Raw genomic sequence first — 18,763 nt, 5'->3', positions numbered from 1 at the left:
GCAGTGTTACCGATGTGTGTTACAAAGGACAGGTTGGCCTCAATTAACCACTGTGAGCTGACCTCTGTCTGCAGCTGCAGCAAGACACTGTCTCTGCTCCTACCAATGTGTTACTCCAAAGCAGGGCTACCTCCAGGCCTGTCCTTCAAAAGGCAGGGTAGGCTGCATGGCCTAGATTCCAGCCACACAGTCAGTAGAGGCCATCCCTGTTCTGCTCTGTTAGATGCCTGTCAGCGAGCGCCATCTGAAGCAGTGGGATCCAGACAGGAGGCTGGTATTACCAATTGGCTTCTACAATGCTGATTTCCGGTCACCGGAAATAGAAGCTGGCTCTCCATAAGCTGTACAGCACTCCTGTCACACACCAGCAGCTACCTCTGCGTCAAGTTGTTGCTCTTTGTCCTTCTAAAGGCCCGTACACACTGGTCGATATATCGGCCGTTCTCTTGAACGGCCGATATATCGCGGGACCGTACAGCACAGCCGACGGCCAATTTATCTACCGATATATTGGCGCGTCGCTGTGTGTGTACGGGGCGGTCGGCTGACCGCCCGTACACATGCTGCGGCGGCCGGCGGTGATTGACAGCTGAACTGGGCAGGCGTGTGTACACGCCCGCCCAGTTCATGACGTCTGCCCCCGACGGATCGGGCAGTGTGTATGCACAGCACACTGCCCAATCCATCCATAGATATATCTGCGGATCAATTGATCTGCAGATATATCTATTAGTGTGTACCCACCTTAAGATGGCCGCTCCCCAACTGCCAACTGTCTCTGAAGACGGCTGTAACTACCACAGCACAAGCCGTCTCTCTCTCTCTCTGGGATCAATACGCCTGTTTCTTACTGGTCAGTGTCACTGTGTCGGACGCAGCACTCAGGTCACAGTTAACCCTATCCATGCTGTAACTTTAATAGTGTCCAGCCAGGAATGCATTCAGCAGGGGAAGGGGCACAAAAGTCACACTATAGTTCATGGCAGCACTGATGGGGTGCCACAAATGACCACAGTAGTAGTACTCTTTACACATAATGCCCACAGTAATAGTGCTCCCTACACATATTGTGTATAGTATTAGCATCCCTTTTACAGATAATGCCAAGAGTAGTAGTGTCCATTATACACATAATGCCAACAGTAGTAGTGCTCCTAATACACATAATGCCAAGAGTAGTAGTGCCCATTATACACATAATGCCAACAGTAGTTGTGCCCCTAATACACATAATGCCAAGAGTAGTAGTGCCCATTATACACATAATGCCAACAGTAGTTGTGCCCCTAATACACATAATGCCAAGAGAAGTAGTGCCCATTAGTGTGGTTCTGAAGACTGAAGAGCCTGCTTCTGCTTCCTGTCTGTCATACAAGTGCAGCGGGGTGGAGAGAGGAGGCAGATACCTTACTCTGGAGGTCAGTGCTGGGGTGGACTAGTGACTGAAGAGTCGCTGCCTGTTATACAGCTTGATGGGTGCAGTGTTGAGGAGAGGGGAAGAGAGAGGAAGAGATGTGCGTCACGCTGCCGATACCACTACCTGTCATGCATTTTGACAGGCACAGTGGCAGCCGGCAGCAACATTGGACAGCAGCAGCAGGGTAGCAGAATGGGAAGAGCATCTTCCTGCTTTGCACACTTTGCTGAATGTGTTGTACCAGCCCTGGCTGGAGGTATGGCTTAATGGACAGTAAAGAAAATCCGAAAAATCGGAACACACAATGTAAATATATTGAAGAAAATGACCGGACTGTGCAGCTAGTAAGTGGCTCGAAGCATCTGAATTGCTCTGTGAACAGAAAATTAACTTTTCTTTTTTTTTTTTCAATTCAACACTTAACGGAGATGTTCTAATCCTTGGAGAGTGATAAAGCAGAGAGAGATAAAGTACCAATCAATCAGCTCCTAGCTGCCATGTCACGGGCTGTTTAAAAAAAATGACAGTTAGGAGCTGGTTGGCTGATACTTTATCTCTCTCCACTTTATCTATGCCCAAGGCTTAGTATATAGACCACATATACAGATGTGTTCCGCTACGGCAGTGGTTCCCAAACTGTGTGCCGTGGCTCCCTGGGGTGCCTCGGTACACTTGCAGGGGTGCCTTGGATTTGTGGTCCAGGACCAATTCTAATTATTTATGGTCAATATAATAGGCAAAACCAGTGCTGGTGTCTGCCAATCATAAAATATGGGGACAAACAGAAGCAAATCTCGTCCATCACCATACAATTGAGCCTAAGGATAACATATCAACACAATCTACTTAATTTAATATTTCTTTCTAAATTTCTCAATAAGACATTTTTGTCCTAGGGGTGCCGTGAAAAAAATTCTGATACTCTAGGGCGCCGTAACTCAGAAAAGTTTGGGAATCACTGCGCTACGGTGTTTCTGCGTATAGCAGAGATCTGTAGTGGGACTGCGATGCGTACAGTATATGTGAAGGCTTCTGTGTATTTATCAGTCTGTAGTTATGGGGAAAAAAATGGTTCCTGCCATGTGAAGCGTCTCTTTAAGACAGGGGTGGGCAATTATTTCAGCTGAGGGGCCACTTGACATTTCCTGTCAGTATCCGAGGGCCACATACAAAATAGCAGCTCCCCCCACTTGCCAAAAATATAGGGACATGGCTTCATGTGGAAGGGGTGTGGGCAAAAAATAATACAGATTCATATTAGGCTGCACAATAGTCTCCATTATTCAAATTGCGCCACACAGCGCCACTTACACATATTACACCAGGTAGAGCCCCTTTTACACACATTACGGCAGGTAGAGCCCCCTTTTACACACTAACATTTTATTTCGGATAATTATTGTGCAGCAAGCAAATTATCCAGTGTCTTATGGCCCATGGGGAAAGGTGTGACACGGTGACAGAACACGGTGGGGGTAATAGAACACGGGGGGGGTGACACAGTGACAGAACACTGTGGGGGTGACACGGTGACAGAACATGGGGGGTGTGACACGGTGACAGAACACGGGGAGGGGGGTGACAGTGACAGAACACGGGTGTGTGACACAGTGACAGAACACGGTGGGGGTGACACGGTGACAGAACACGGAGGGGGGGGTGACAGTGACAGAACACGGGTGTGTGACACAGTGACAGAATACGGTGGGGGTGACACAGTGACAGAACACGGGGAGGGGGGGTGACAGTGACAGAACACGGATGTGTGACACAGTGACAGAACACGGGGTGTGACACAGTGACAGAACACGGGGTGTGACACAGTGACAGAACACGGGGAGGGGGGGTGACAGTGACAGAACACGGATGTGTGACACAGTGACAGAACACGGATGTGTGACACAGTGACAGAACACGGGGTGTGACACAGTGACAGAACATGGGGAGGGGGGGTGACAGTGACAGAACACGGATGTGTGACACAGTGACAGAACACGGATGTGTGACACAGTGACAGAACACGGGGTGTGACACAGTGACAGAACATGGGGAGGGGGGGTGACAGTGACAGAACATGGTGGGGGTGACACGGTGACAGAACACGGGGAGGGGGGTGTGGGGGTGACAGTGACAGAACACGGATGTGTGACACGGTGACAGAACACGGGGGGGGGGTGACACAGTGACAGAATACGGTGGGGGTGACATGGTGACAGAACACGGTGGGGGTGACACGATGACAGAACACGGAGGGGGGGTGACAGTGACAGAACACGGGTGTGTGACACAGTGACAGAATACGGTGGGGGTGACACAGTGACAGAACACGGGGAGGGGGGGTGACAGTGACAGAACATGGATGTGTGACACAGTGACAGAACACGGGGTGTGACACAGTGACAGAACACGGGGAGGGGGGGGTGACAGTGACAGAACATGGTGGGGGTGACACGGTGACAGAACACGGGGAGGGGGGTGACAGTGACAGAACATGGATGTGTGACACAGTGACAGAACACGGGGTGTGACACAGTGACAGAACACGGGGAGGGGGGGTGACAGTGACAGAACATGGTGGGGGTGACACGGTGACAGAACACGGGGAGGGGGGTGACAGTGACAGAACACGGGGGGTGTGACACAGTGACAGAACACGGTGGGGGTGACAGTGACAGAACACGAATGTGTGACACGGTGACAGAACACAGGGGGGGTGACACAGTGACAGAACACGGGGGGTGTGACACAGTGACAGAACACGGGGAGGTGACACAGTGACAGAACACGGGGAGGTGACACAGTGACAGAACACGGGGGGGGGGGTGACATAGTGACAGAACACGGGGGTGTGACATAGTGACAGAACACGGGAGGGTGACAGTGACAGAACCCGGGGGGGTGACACAGTGACAGAACACGTGGGGGGGTGACATAGTGACAGAACATGGGGGTGACATAGTGACAGAACATGGGGGGTGTGACACAATGACAGAACACGGGGGGGGGGGGGTGACAGTGACAGAACACGGGGGGTTATACATGACAGAACATGGGGGTGACATGGTGACAGAACACTGGAGGGGTTGGTACAGCGAGAGCTAAAGATCTCTCCCCCAAACCTAAAAACAGTCTGACGCCACTGCCCGCACACACAAATATATGCACACTATCACACACACACACACTTTCACTTTTCCCATTAACTTACTGATCTGGCTGGCAGTGGCAGGAAGGATGGATCTGTAGATGTCTGGCTCTCGTCCCGTGTAGCTCCGCCCCCTGAGGTCCCATGTAGCCCCGCCCCCTCACCGGCACGTAGCCCCGCCCCCTTCTCGGCTGAACACAGCCGTTGTCACTGGGGACTCTGGAGGAGGCTGCTACAACGCAGCAGCAGGAGCAGCAGGGGAGAGAGGCGCCGCTGGCAGCTTGGAGGTACTGCAGTGCAGAGCAATGACAAGCAGCTCAGCCGGTCGGGCCGCTTGTCATTGCTCGCTGGTGGGAGGCAGTGGGCCGGGCAGGATCGGTTTGCGGGCCGTATTTTGCCCACCCCTACTTTAAGAACTGCTCATGCTGTTTTTGTTCATTTGAATAAATTAATTTGAGACTACTGAACACGCACATGCCCTTACTGTCGTTTCGTTGCCCTGGATTACACACCCGTTGCATCTCCGGCCTTGGCTTCCTAATTGCAGGTCTGACTTGAGACAAACAAAGATTCACACTATGAAAAGAAGCTTACGCACAAACATAAGAATAACAGGTATTTTCGTATGGACTCAATGGGCAGTTGCCCAAGGGCCCCAGGAGTATAAGGGTCCTATGCTGATAGCTGAGGGTCCCCTTTTTCCAGGCGTACCAGATTTTTTAAAATCGGCCCTGGGGAACCAGAGATATCCAACTTGAAAGCAGTGGCCTGTTAATTGCTCTTCCCAGCCAGATATCTTGGGTTCTGTCTGACTTAGAGTTTTTCTGAGGGTATAGTCCAGAAGTTGGGACTCTCCCCTTTTCGGTGGACACTGGCAGCTTGTCTCTACTATGCCCAGAACCAGAGATATCAGCCTTCCAGCAGCTGGTCCCTGCTCCAGCTCCACACGCCTAGAATGCAGTTTTATACAATATTTTTGTTGGGGGATTGCTCTGGCTCCAAAACTCTGATCCCCAAGTCCCTGACAGGTGGGACTCTCTAGTTTTTAAACCCATTGAAAGCTAAGAAATATATAACCAGGAACTGGAGATATCTTCAGTCAAGCAAGCTGTCCTCCCAGCGGAAAATGATGAATATTAAGTCCACTCCACTATCCACCCCTCCCCTGCATATTAAACACCCCCTACCACCCTGGCAGTCCTGTACTGGGGCCCCTTCATTAAGCACAATACCCCCTTCTAGTTTAGTGTTCTCCCTCCTGCCCCATCTCCCACCATCTGTGCAGTAAAGGAGTAATTAACAGAAATTACTGCTCCAGGTCCTACACGCTAAGAACACCCCCTATCGCCCGCAGGATATTAAAGCTGATAGCACCTCCCACCCCTACCGCTGGAGGATGGTTAGGGGCCCCAGTGCATTGCTTTTTCCAGGGGCCTACACTGCTGCTAAGATAGCCCTGAATTGGTCCCCTGACCATTTTTGAGCTCAAGCCCACCTCTCGTTGGGAGATGAGTTTAAAAAGATGTCATATCTCTCAACATCCAATAGAGGGCAATTGGACAGGAAATGCATAATCTGGGTATCCCCTGGAATTCTTGCCTCCATTAGTATTCTGGGTTTCCCTGACGTCATCATCTCCCAATCTATTCATCAAATCATCTGATTCAAACCACCTTCCTGATCTTGTAGCCAGTCAATGATATTCTAGGTCAAGCAATGACAGGAGATCCTCTGGCTATCTCTAGTCCTCGCTATTCACCTGTATCTGGTCAGAGCTGTATACGCACAGCCTACTCACAAGCTGGACACGCACAAGTAGGAACTGTCAGTCATCCTCAGCAATAAAACTTATGATCCAATTCCAATTTGCCCAACTAATCCTGGCTGTTTGTGTCCCACGCACTTGGAGAATTTCAAATGAACTATGCTGGGGTTCTGAAAAGAAATAAGACTAAATAGGAAAGCAAACTGGATAAGTTTTCATTGTCAGAAAATAATGCCTGTTTTGATGTTGAAAATGATTTGTTATACCTATAAACAGTATTGCACTGTAATATGCCATTAATTGTAACACATGAATTCATAAATATAAATGTATGTTAAAATGTTACTGATTCATTATAATTGTATTATTATTAGTAAGGCGTCACAGTGCTCTGCAGCGCCAACCAGTGGTGAAAAGAGGAAATACAGAAAACAGAGACAAAGGTTGACAAACTAAAGGCAAGCAAGTAAACAAAAGGCAGAGCAGCCCACCGTAAGAGACATCTTCCAGTCTCACTATTATTCCAAAGCCTCGTTTACGTGCAGAGTTATTCCATTTTTAGAAAATAAAATTAGATTTCAGATTTTGTATTATTATTTGACGGAAGTTCTACTGACATCGAAATTAAGCCCTTTTTATTGCATAAAGCGCATTTATACTACAACCCCCCTAGCATTGCGTTCTATAGTTATAAAAGTTGTACAACAAAATTACCTTCAAATAATCATTATTTTTAGATTTGTGAATTTTTAGACATTCGTATTTATTTTGTCATTCAAGGAGCTTCGGGACATGTAGAAAAGCAGCATTTGTGCTAATAAACTGTCTGTTATCCAGCTCTAGTCACCATTAGTGACAGTGTTGGCTCACATGCATTCATCACTTGTGCCCTAAGGCCAAACCAGTACAGGCGGTTGTATTACATGAATGATAACATAATGCTGCCCGTCTGTACTTGGTGGGGGATGCACAGATGATAATGTCTGTCTGTGAAGTCATGTCACCCAGCTGGGTTTGTGTGCTGCTATTCTGACATAAATACCACTGAGCTTCTTATGACATTGTACAGAGAACACTTGCAATGTGAGTGGATGGTTGCATAGCCTGCTCAGAATGCCTTCAGAGTAGGCAGCAGATGAGGTTTAGTGTCACAAATAGTGCTATTATCTTCTCTCGCCGGGTCACTAACCTGTGTTCCATGTCTAAGTCACAAGGCAAGTTACCTGGGTCCTGCAGCAGCACTACCTCTGCTGCAGTGTCTAGATCTCATTGCAGCCTCCATGTTTTCTCCAGGCTATTTCCCCAGATTTTCCCCAGGCCATTTCTCCCTCAGCGTCTGCTGCTGGGTGCAGCCATGACAATCTGAATCAGGTGATCGATCAAACACCAACTAAGAACCAGCTTGTGATCACATTACACTCTCAGCCAATTCCAGGACAGCCTGGGGAATATAAGGACTTCCTTGGTAGTCAAGAATTGCCAGTGCAATGTTGTCTTTAGTCTGCTTCGAAGCTTCGTGTGAGCTTCAACAGATTACTTGTCTAGAGACGTAAAGTGCAATACCATCTTGTTGATTTACTGGATCCTGTATTCCGGTTCTATTCTGGTCTCTCCTGCATTCCGGTTCCAATCTGGTGTCTCCTGCATTCCGGTTCCATTCTGGTGTCTCCTGCATTCTGGTTCCATTCCGGTGACTCCTGCATTCTGGATCCATTCCGGGGACTCCTGCATTCTGGTTCCATTCCGGTGACTCCTACATTCTGGTTCCATTCCGGTGACTCCTGCATTCTGGTTCCATTCCAGTGACTCCTGCATTCTGGTTCCATTCCGGTGACTCCTGCATTCTGGATCCATTCCGGTGACTCCTGCATTCTGGTTCCATTCCGATGACTCCTACATTCTGGTTCCATTCCGGTGACTCCTGCATTCTGGTTCCATTCCGGTGACTCCTGTATTCTGGTACCATTCATTTGACTCCTACATTTTTTTCCATTCCGGTGACTCCTGCATTCTGGTTCCATTCCGGTAACTCCTACATTCTGGTTTCATTCCGGTGACTACTGCATTCTGGTTCCATTCTGGTGTCTCCTTCATTCCTATTCCATTCCGGAATGCAGGAGACACCGGTTCCATTCCAGTGACTCCTGCATTTCTGGTTCCATCCCGATGACTCGTATATTCCGGTTCCATTCCAGTGACTCCTGCATTTCATTCCATTCCGGTGTCTCCTGCATTCTAGATCCATATCCGAATGCAGCAGACACCATTTAGGTGACTCCTGCATTCTGGTTCCAGTCCAGTGACTCCTGAATTCCGGTTCCATTCTGGTGATTCATGCATTCCAGTTCTTTTCCGGAGTCTCCTAAAGTCTGATTCTACAGTATTCCTCAGCTGTGTGTTCAGTAAGTTCCATACAGATTCCAGATGCACCTCCAATACCTATGATTGGCAACAGCTATTCATCATCTATCAACCTCACACAGTTGTTACTGATTCCACTAGTGTCCATGAGTAGAGACGATCCAGTTTCCCACAGCGTTACTCTAGGTCCAACCCAGCCTACGTAGCCATCTCAAGTTCACAAACACAAATGTGATCACGTTAGTGATCACTTCACATACTGTATAAAACAATGCAGGGATCGGTTCCTACCAGCAGGGTTGGACTGGCCCACAGGGGTACCAGGGAAACCACCGGTAGGCCCCACTGCCTGAGGGCCCACTCCTTCCTCTAGGGATCAGGTTCCAGACTGTGCACTTGTATTATACATGGTAGATATGTTGCATTACACTGCACTAGACTATTGTGTATTTCAAGCCTCTGTAGAGGCTGCCCACACCCCCTTTGTAGGCTGGCCACACCCCTAAGTATGGACCCCTATAACGGCATTCCCCCGGTGGGCCCTTCATACCCCAGTCCGACACTGCCTACCAGTACCTGCGGGTTTTAATACATTGGGGCAATCCTTTTTTTCCATATTGCCAGCGATAAGCAACAGTGACAAATTGTAATTATTTTGTCTAGAACCAGATTATTAATAAATTGTCCCCAAAGGAACACAAACTATTGTACAGTATCAATACTGAACACTAAGAACACAGCCTCAGAGCAAGTATGAAAGAGGATGATTCACTTATAATTAGGCATTGGATTGAATACTGAACAAATCAATAATTAAAATGACATAATAATGGCACTGAAATAGAAATGGAACAGTGAGAGGTCTCCAAAGGCCAATAATAGCAAGTAATAACAAACCGCAAACCCTGAACGCTGGGTCTGATGCAGAATTGGGCGCAGTGCCGATATTTACACAGCTGAGCGATTACTGGAAGACTGCGCAGACATTGTGCATCCATGCATTTCAGCAAAGGATTTACAGCATCCTCTCAGTCATCCTGCAATGGTCAGCAGCAGAACTACTGCAATGGCCAATGGCATATTGTATACACTGTCACACAGCTGCCCTATAGCTTATAATGGGGCCCAAAGATATGACCCCGCCTGTTCCTGTAGCCCCCAAGGTGTTATGGTGAGCATGTATGAGGGCTGGCGGAGAACAGTACAGCAGGAGCCTCCCCCCCTAGATTTTGCTATGTCCATCCAAGATTTAATATAACATCTGATCTACACATAACAAGGTGACCTCATTGAGAAGTCTTCTTTCTAATGATTGATCACCCTCACTGCTACCTGGCTCCTCTCCAAACCTTGCATTCGAATCCCTATGTGGAGTGCGCACCCCGGGAGCCCAGTGAGATACTAAAGCATACTTGCCTACCCTCCCAGAATGGCCGGGAGGCTCCCGAAAATCGTGTGGCCCTCCCGGCCCCGCGGAAGGGTGGGCAAGCCTCCTGTTTTCCAGGTCAGGCCCTCTACTCCCGCCCTTGGCCACCCACAACAATTGGGCGGCCGAGGGGATCTGATGAGGTGATTTGCACTGAATCGTGTCATCGTAGCTCCACCCCCCTCTATACAGTGCCTAGTTACTCGGCACTGTATAGCGGGGTGGAGCCACAATGATGCGATCGTGATGTCAGCCCCCCCCCCGGACTGCCAACTTCCCCATCGTCACGCCCTTCAGATGGCCCATCATGTTGCTGGCCATGTCCCCATGCGCCTACAACACTGCCTCCTCCCGGGGGAGGGGGCAGCAAGGTAGGCAAGTATGTACTAAAGGCATCTCAGGACTGCGATCGCCTCTGCCAGATTCAGGAACTGCGCTGGCAGGGAGCTACACAGCGGGTGCAAAAGCATCGCCCCTTTCGGGGCGCGGGTAGGGCCAGACATGCGGGGCGGACTAGCCCCGTGCTGGGCGTCCCCCCGCATGTCTGAGAAACTGATCGTAGATGTGCTAACTTTAGAACATCTACGATCACATCTGAATGACCCCCCTTGTTCACTTCACAAGCCCTACTAGTATTTTATGGGTTGGCCCACTGCATTGACCATCACTACCTATCCCTTAACGCAATGCATTTCCTCAGCTACGAACTTCATTTCCAATATTTATAGCTTTTCATTCTTACACAAATACCGTGCAGACTTAGATTTCTTCCTCAAAAGACAAAAAAAATAATAATAATAAAAAAAAATACTAAAGTAAAAACAGAAATCACCTCCAGAATGTAAAGGGCTTCCCCGTACATGACATATGCAAACAAACATGACCCTCCGTACTTAAGTACTACTCACGAGAGGTCAAAAACACGGATGTGGCCTTCAGATGTACAATATGCTATAGCGTGAGAAATATGTACAACCCCAGATAAAGACTTTTTAGACCAAGAGACTTCCAAATATTTGCATTCTGTGTGACTGACCAACTTAGTTTTATACTGGGTTTAATATCCTAGAGCTCGGACAGACGCAATTAACCCATTGCTGCGTATCCCACGGGCATATAAAAAACAAAGTAAAATATAGAATTGGCTACTTTTCAAGCTACAGACTGTATATACAAAGCAGTGAGAAGACATTTTCCAGCGCTCGTTGGACTTTTGCCTTGAAGGAAATGTTTTTCTATATTAAATATGCCGTCGTTCCAGCAACTTTAGATTTAAAAAGCGTTATTTATACAAATACTGTACATTTTTGTTTGACATTGTGATATCTTAAGCCATAGCACATTAAGGAGCGATTAACATGTTTTTTTGGAGCGCCCGTCAGAGCAATTCAGTTGTTGCTCCGATCGGGCGCCCATTGCTTTTTAAGCACCCAAATACAGTAGAAGGGGTTTAGCCATGAATGGTGGCTAATCCCGCCTAAAGTCCTGGCTAGTGCGCTCATTTGTGCACCTAAACCACAGACTTTTTGCACATTTCTTCACACGGCTAATGGGCATCTGGACGTAGCAACAATTGAATATCTCTGTTTTGCACCCCCCTAGTGGTAGCCGCAGGGAAAAACAATTGAATCGCCTCTTAAGAGGCATTTCACCAAGTCACTTAGGATATTTCCACTTCATATAGTAATAGAGGGGCAGATTTATTAAGCTTGGTAAAGTGATAAAGTGGAAGGTGATAGCTCCTGTCATTTTCAAACCCAATCTGTAACATGGAAGTTAGGAGCTGATTGGCTGGTACTTTATCTCCGTCCACTTTATCACTTCACCAGGTTTAATAAATCTGCCCCATAGTTCTGTACCATAAATTATACACTCAGCCCCCACTTTATTAGCGATACCCTAAATACCAGAGGCAGGATGTTACCTCGCACCTCCTGCATTTTAACATGCAGGGAAAACCATTGATTCTGCATTTTACATGGAATTAATGGGTTAGTGCATGTTAGTCCTGTGATTACCGCACAGGGAAAAGAATAACTAATTGAATAGCTTTTCCCGGCATGGCATGATCAGTTAGCTGCAAGGAAAATCCCATGGCTAGGGTTAGGCTGTGTGATTAGTCATACTTACCACCAGAAACTGCGCAGGATCTGACGGAACTCATCCAGACATCACCAATGGACCGTAAGACACCGCTGAATCCACCTTACCGGACATTTTGTAGACATTCTAATCATGTTGACATTTCATCGGGGTTAATTAAGGCCTACTCTGCCCACTACCCCAATAATGCGTGTGTCTGCTAGTTAGTGGGACTCGCTCCCATTATTACCCACTATTGGTTTTCTATGGGACTATTGGTTTTTCTTGTGCATTTGCTCCCTGTCCATTAACTCACCCACTCGGCTTATCAGGAGCACCGCACTGTAGCTGCCCACTCTTAGGATACTGCCCAAAATTCTGCATCAACAGAAGGGTGAACTCTCCCTCACCAAGCCAGTTCCCAGGTGGATCTTTCCGTTCATCGGGGTGTACTGTAGCTCTTGTCTAATGCCAAGATCCCTGCTAGGACCCTCTGCAATCACTGCGGGGCCCCCACACACCATTGATACTTCACCTCGTTTCATCACAGTTTTTTCTTGTACTTGCACAAAGTTGGTCTAAGTTTGAGGTACTACTTTAACTTGCACATTGGATGTGTGTGTATTTAGACTAAAGGTGCACCTAAGCAGAAAAAGTTATGTAACGTAGACAGAGCCGTCTTAACAGTAGCGTAGGCCCCTGGGCACAGCAATGCACTGGGGCCCCTACCCACCCATCAGCGGTGGGGGTGGGGGGTGCTATCAGTGGCAGCTTTGATGTTCCGCAGGGGGGAAGGGGGGTTTGATCTTTTGCTCAGCATGTAGGACCTGGAGAAATTATTTCTGCTAATTACTCCTTTACTGCACAAATGGGGCGGGAAGGAGAACACTAAACTGTAGAAGGGGACATTGTGCTGAATGAAGGGGCCCTGGTACATAACTTCCAGGGTGGTAGGGGGTGTTCAATACACAGGGGAGGGGTGAATAGTGGAGTGGTTCTAAATATTCATAATTTTCCTGTGGGAGGGCAGCTTGCTTTACTGCAGATATCTCCAGTTCCTGGAAATAGATTTCTTAGCTTTAATGGGATAAACAAAACTAGAGAGTCCCACCTTTCAGGAGGTTCTGGGGACTTGGGGATCAGACTTCAGAAACCAGAGCAATCCACCAACAAAAATATAAAACTGCATACCAGACGTGTGGAGCTGGAGCACGGACCAGCTGCTTGAAGGCTGATATCTCTGGTTCTTGGCATAGTAGAGATCAGCTGCCAATGGCAACTGAAAAGGGAGAGTCCCAGCTTTTGGGGTATACCCTAAGAAATACTCTAAGTCAGACAGAACCCGAGATATCTGGCTGGGAAAAACAATTAACAGGCTTGGATGGGGACCACTGCTTTGAAGTCGGATATCTCCGGTTCCCTAGGGCCGATTTTCAAAAATCTGGTACCCCTGGAAAGAGGGGACCCTCAGCTATCAACCTAGGACCCTTTTACTCCTGGGGCCCTTGGGCAAGAGCCCATTGAGCCCATACGAAAAGACGGCCCTGAACGTAGATGGACAGATCTTGGTCAGGATGACGGTGCATTTCTGCAGATGCAAAACCAGCGATGAGAAATCACAGAGTAATTATGCAAGTCCCAGAGACAGGAAGAGCGAGGTGATGGTGGGACAGCGGAGGGTTACTGGATGTGGATGAGATAGTCTTTCCTTACCGTCCCTCGAGCCATTTAAACATGTTAAGCAGCTGCATTTGTGACTCACATATTTGTCTGTCAGATATCTAAAATAATGACTTTTCATATAACCTTAAGAAAATCTCTAAACATATTTTAAATAACTAAAATTCTGTGTTAGTACAGCAGGTTGTGCTGTGTATTCTCCATGGGTGATGTCACTAAAGTAATCGGGTTCAGTTCTCTCTTTTCTTTCCTCCACGTTTCGGTGCTTCTATTCCTTCTCCACTATGATGTATCGGTGCGGCCTAAAGCTCAACAAGTCTAAACGGACCTCTTTGTCTTCCCTCTTCCCAGTGTCACAACCCCATCCTTTTAGTCTTACTCACGGCTCAGGTCGTAGGCAAATGCAGGGGGGGGGGGGGTTCCGGTTGCCCAGAAACCCCCCTCCTCTTGGCAAGGGACTCAAATTATGACAACAATAGCGATGGTATATAATACGATTACTAGAGCTGCGCCACATCATGCAGTTTAAGGGACAGAGTAGAGTTGCTGCACATACCCAGTAGCAGCTTCTTCTTTTACTGTGTGTTTGGATCTGACTGCGCAATCAGTGCACTGGACCAGAGAGTAGCTAGCAGGAAGAAGAGACAGGAGCCGTACCATGAGGTGGGAGAATGTGTGCTTAGAAAGTGCAGTTCTAGTTCTATTACAGTAAGTTTGTGTTTTTATTTATTATGTGATGTTTAACCTTTTCCTGACCACTTATCTATATTATTTAAATATGTTTGATACAGCCTATACTATAGACCATCTATAGTGTTAAATATTAATACCGTATTCCACACAGTATACAAAAAGACCAATGTTTATATTAATGTCCTGGTCATTACTAGGTTCTTCTGCCACTCTCCCAGACTTCTGCAGAGTGGGAGATTGTGGTCTGCATTTGGAAACTCCCCTCTAGAAATCCTGCGTTTGCCACTGCAGGTCCCCCAAGTTTACCATGCTCGTTGCCCTGGAATCATCCCCAGCATTATCCACATATCCAGTCCCTTGACCTTTCCTTTGAGACACTGGAGGAAGTGTATCAAACCTTCTAAAAATTGGAGAAGCAGCCAAATAGAGAAGTTGCGACAAGTACGGCATAAGCTGATTGGATGCTTTGGGCAACTTCCTAACTTGTTCACTCTCAAGACAGTTTGATACTGTATACCACCCCCCTTCCCCCCACCGCACCCTGCTATTCATACATCTCTTATACCTGTAGACATTTACTAAAACTATTATACAGTACATTCTGTGATTACCTACAACTCTGTCACCGGCCAGTAACACCTAATACATTTTAATGTGTGCATGCATCTGAAATCACAGCTACGACTCTGTCACCGGCCAGTAACACCTAATACATTTTAATGTGTGCATGCATCTGAAATCACAGCTACGACTCTGCATGGACACTTTAGGGAAGCACTATACAAACCACACAGCTATGTCCAACATCAATATAGTGTGCGGCTTATAATCACCCCATTACGGTAATCCAATATGACAAATATTCCTGTACACCTCTGTTGAGTTCATGGGAATATTAGTGATGTGCCTGCCCTCAAAGTGCTTTGACCATCCATTGCAGGAGACCCTGGGGCTGATTCAGGTTTGTAAGAAGATCAAAAAAGCACACAACCGGGCAAACCATGCTGCACTTGTTATGGTCCGCCGGGCGGTCCGTGCTGAACACAGGTTCTGGTTGTTGCTAGACGACCAGGACGCTGTGTCTCTCCATCCGCCCGGCCTGATAGTTCCCGCCCGGCTGTATAAACCGCTGACACCTGTCCAGAATATTTCATGTGGTCTCTGCTGGACTCCTTGCCTGTTAGTGTCCTGTATCCTGCCCTGCCTGCTACCACCTTAGGCTTAGTGTGGCACCCTCCATCTGCCTACCCCAGTGCTCCGGCTAGTAACCGGCATACCACCTGTACTGAGTAACACCTGCCCTGGCTAGGGTTTAATCCAGCTCTTACCTCACTCCCCAGACTAACGTGTGCATTAATCACGGTCATTCCTCAGTGCTATCTGGGGTCTTCAGACTATTGGGGGAGCTCCTACAGCTGGAGGCACTAAGTCCAGGGGGCCCCCTAAGTACCAGTGTGCGCAACAAGCACTAAGGGAAAAGTGGGGGTTGCTATTGGTGGAAGACCCTCTTGAGGGTTCTAAGGGTCTCACCCCAATACTTCTGGAGTTTCCCACAACATCAAGCAAGTCCAAGTGTCCTCACGAATATCTAGTCGAAGTGACCTCATGTATAACAAGTAGTGATGTGCACCGGAAATTTTTCTGGTTTTGTGTTTTGGTTTTGGATTCGGTTCCGCGGCCGTGTTTTGGATTCGGACGCGTTTTGGCAAAACCTCCCTGAAAATTTTTTGTCGGATTCGGGTTTGTTTTGGATTCGGGTGTTTTTTTTACAAAAAACCCTCAAAAACAGCTTAAATCATAGAATTTGGGGGTCATTTTGATCCCATAGTATTATTAACCTCAATAACCATAATTTCCACTCATTTTCAGTCTATTCTGAACACCTCACACCTCACAATATTATTTTTAGTCCTAAAATTTGCACAGAGGTCGCAGGATGGCTAAGCTAAGCGACACAAGTGGCCTACACAAACACCTGGCCCATCTAGGAGTGGCACTGCAGTGTCAGGCAGGATGGCACTTCAAAAAAATTGTCCCCAAACAGCACATGATGCAAAAAAAAAAAGGGGCGCACCAAGGTCGCTGTGTGACTAAGCTAAGCGACACAAGTGGCCGACACAAACACCTGGCCCATCTAGGAGTGGCACTGCAGTGTCAGGCAGGATGGCACTTCAAAAAAATTGTCCCCAAACAGCACATGATGCAAAGAAAAAAAGAGGCGCACCAAGGTCGCTGTGTGACTAAGCTAAGCGAAACAAGTGGCCGACACAAACACCTGGCCCATCTAGGAGTGGCACTGCAGTGTCAGGCAGGACGGCACTTCAAAAAAATTGTCCCCAAACAGCACATGATGCAAAGAAAAAAAGAGGCGCAGCAAGGTCGCTGTGTGACTAAGCTAAGCGACACAAGTGGCCGACACAAACACCTGGCCCATCTAGGAGTGGCACTGCAGTGTCAGGCAGGATGGCACTTCAAAAAAATTGTCCCCAAACAGCACATGATGCAAAGAAAAAAAGAGGCGCAGCAAGGTCGCTGTGTGACTAAGCTAAGCGACCCAAGTGGCCGACACAAACACCTGGCACATCTAGGAGTGGCACTGCAGTTTTCTAGCGAGAGGATGAGTGCTTCCATCCTCATGTGAATCTGAACCACTAGCCATGAACATAGGCCAGGGCCTCAGCCGTTCCTTGCCACTCCGTGTCGTAAATGGCATATTGGCAAGTTTACGCTTCTCATCAGACGCTTTTAATTTTGATTTTTGGGTCATTTTACTGAACTTTTGTTTTTTGGATTTTACATGCTCTCTACTATGACATTGGGCATCGGCCTTGGCAGACGACGTTGATGGCATTTCATCCTCTCGGCCATGACTAGTGGCAGTAGCTTCAGCACGAGGTGGAAGTGGATCTTGATCTTTCCCTATTTTAACCTCCACATTTTTGTTCTCCATTTTTTAATGTGTGGAATTATATGCCAGTATCAATAGCAATGGCCTACTACTATATATACTGCGCACAACTGAAATGCACCACAGGTATGGATGGATAGTATACTTGACGACACAGAGGTAGGTAGAGCAGTGGCCTTCCGTACCGTACTGCTATATATACTGGTGGTCACTGTCAGCAAAACTCTGCACTGTACTCCTCCTATATAATATACTGGTGGTCCCCAGTCCCCACAATAAAGCAGTGTGAGCACAATTATATGCAGCACACTGAGCACAGATATGGAGTGTTTTTCAGGCAGACAACGTATACTGGTGGTCACTGTCAGCAAAACTCTGCACTGTACTCCTCCTATATAATACAGCTGCTCCCCAGTCCCCACAATTTAAGCAGTGTGAGCACAGATATATGCAGCACACTGAGCACAGATATGGAGTGTTTTTCAGGCAGACAACGTATACTGGTGGTCACTGTCAGCAAAACTCTGCACTGTACTCCTCCTATATAATACAGCTGCTCCCCAGTCCCCACAATTAAGCAGTGTGAGCACAGATATATGCAGCACACTGAGCACAGATATGGAGTGTTTTTCAGGCAGACAACGTCACTGTCAGCAAAACTCTGCACTGTACTCCTCCTATATAATACAGCTGCTCGCCAGTCCCCACAATTAAGCAATAAGCACAAATATTATTAATAAACGGAGAGGACGCCAGCCACGTCCTCTCCCTAACATTTCCAATGCACGAGTGAAAATGGCGGTGACGCGCGGCTGCTTATATAGAATCCGAATCTCGCGAGAATCCGACAGCGGGATGATGATGTTCAGGCGTGCTCGGGTTAACCGAGCCATACGGGAGAATCCGAGTGTGCCTCGGACCCGTGTAAAATGGGTGAAGTTCGGGTGGGTTCGGTTTCCGAGGAACCGAACCCGCTCATCACTAATAACAAGTCCAAGATTTCCCATGCTCATCAAGTCCAAGAACCACAATTCTAAGCAAGTCCTAGAGTCTTCACACTTAGCAAGTCTAAGGTTCCTAACAGCACTGCAGGTGAGGCAAATGTAACATGTGCAGAGAGATTAGATTTGGGTGGAGTGTGTTCAAACTGAAATCTAAATTACAGTGTAAGAATAAAGCTGTCTAACATTTGTGGGCTACATGCAAAAGCAGCCAGTATTTACCCTGCACAGAAACAATATAACCCACCCAAATCTACATCTCTCTGCACATTTTACATCTGCCCC

General features: G+C 47.6%; 1 long non-coding RNA gene across 1 annotated transcript; it reads left to right on the top strand.

Moving 5' to 3' along the window:
• Nucleotides 1-748: 748 nt before the first annotated feature.
• LOC135018405 (uncharacterized) lies at nucleotides 749-6,910 on the top strand. Its single transcript, XR_010216158.1, has 2 exons — nucleotides 749-1,418; nucleotides 6,702-6,910. It is a non-coding gene; the product is annotated as an uncharacterized LOC135018405 (long non-coding RNA).
• The last annotated feature ends 11,853 nt before the right edge of the window (nucleotides 6,911-18,763 follow it).

The sequence above is a fragment of the Pseudophryne corroboree genome, chromosome 1 (assembly GCF_028390025.1).
Source record: "Pseudophryne corroboree isolate aPseCor3 chromosome 1, aPseCor3.hap2, whole genome shotgun sequence".
Lineage (NCBI taxonomy): Eukaryota > Metazoa > Chordata > Amphibia > Anura > Myobatrachidae > Pseudophryne > Pseudophryne corroboree.
Note: the sequence above shows the minus strand (reverse complement) of the source record. Positions and strands in the feature narration are given on the sequence as shown.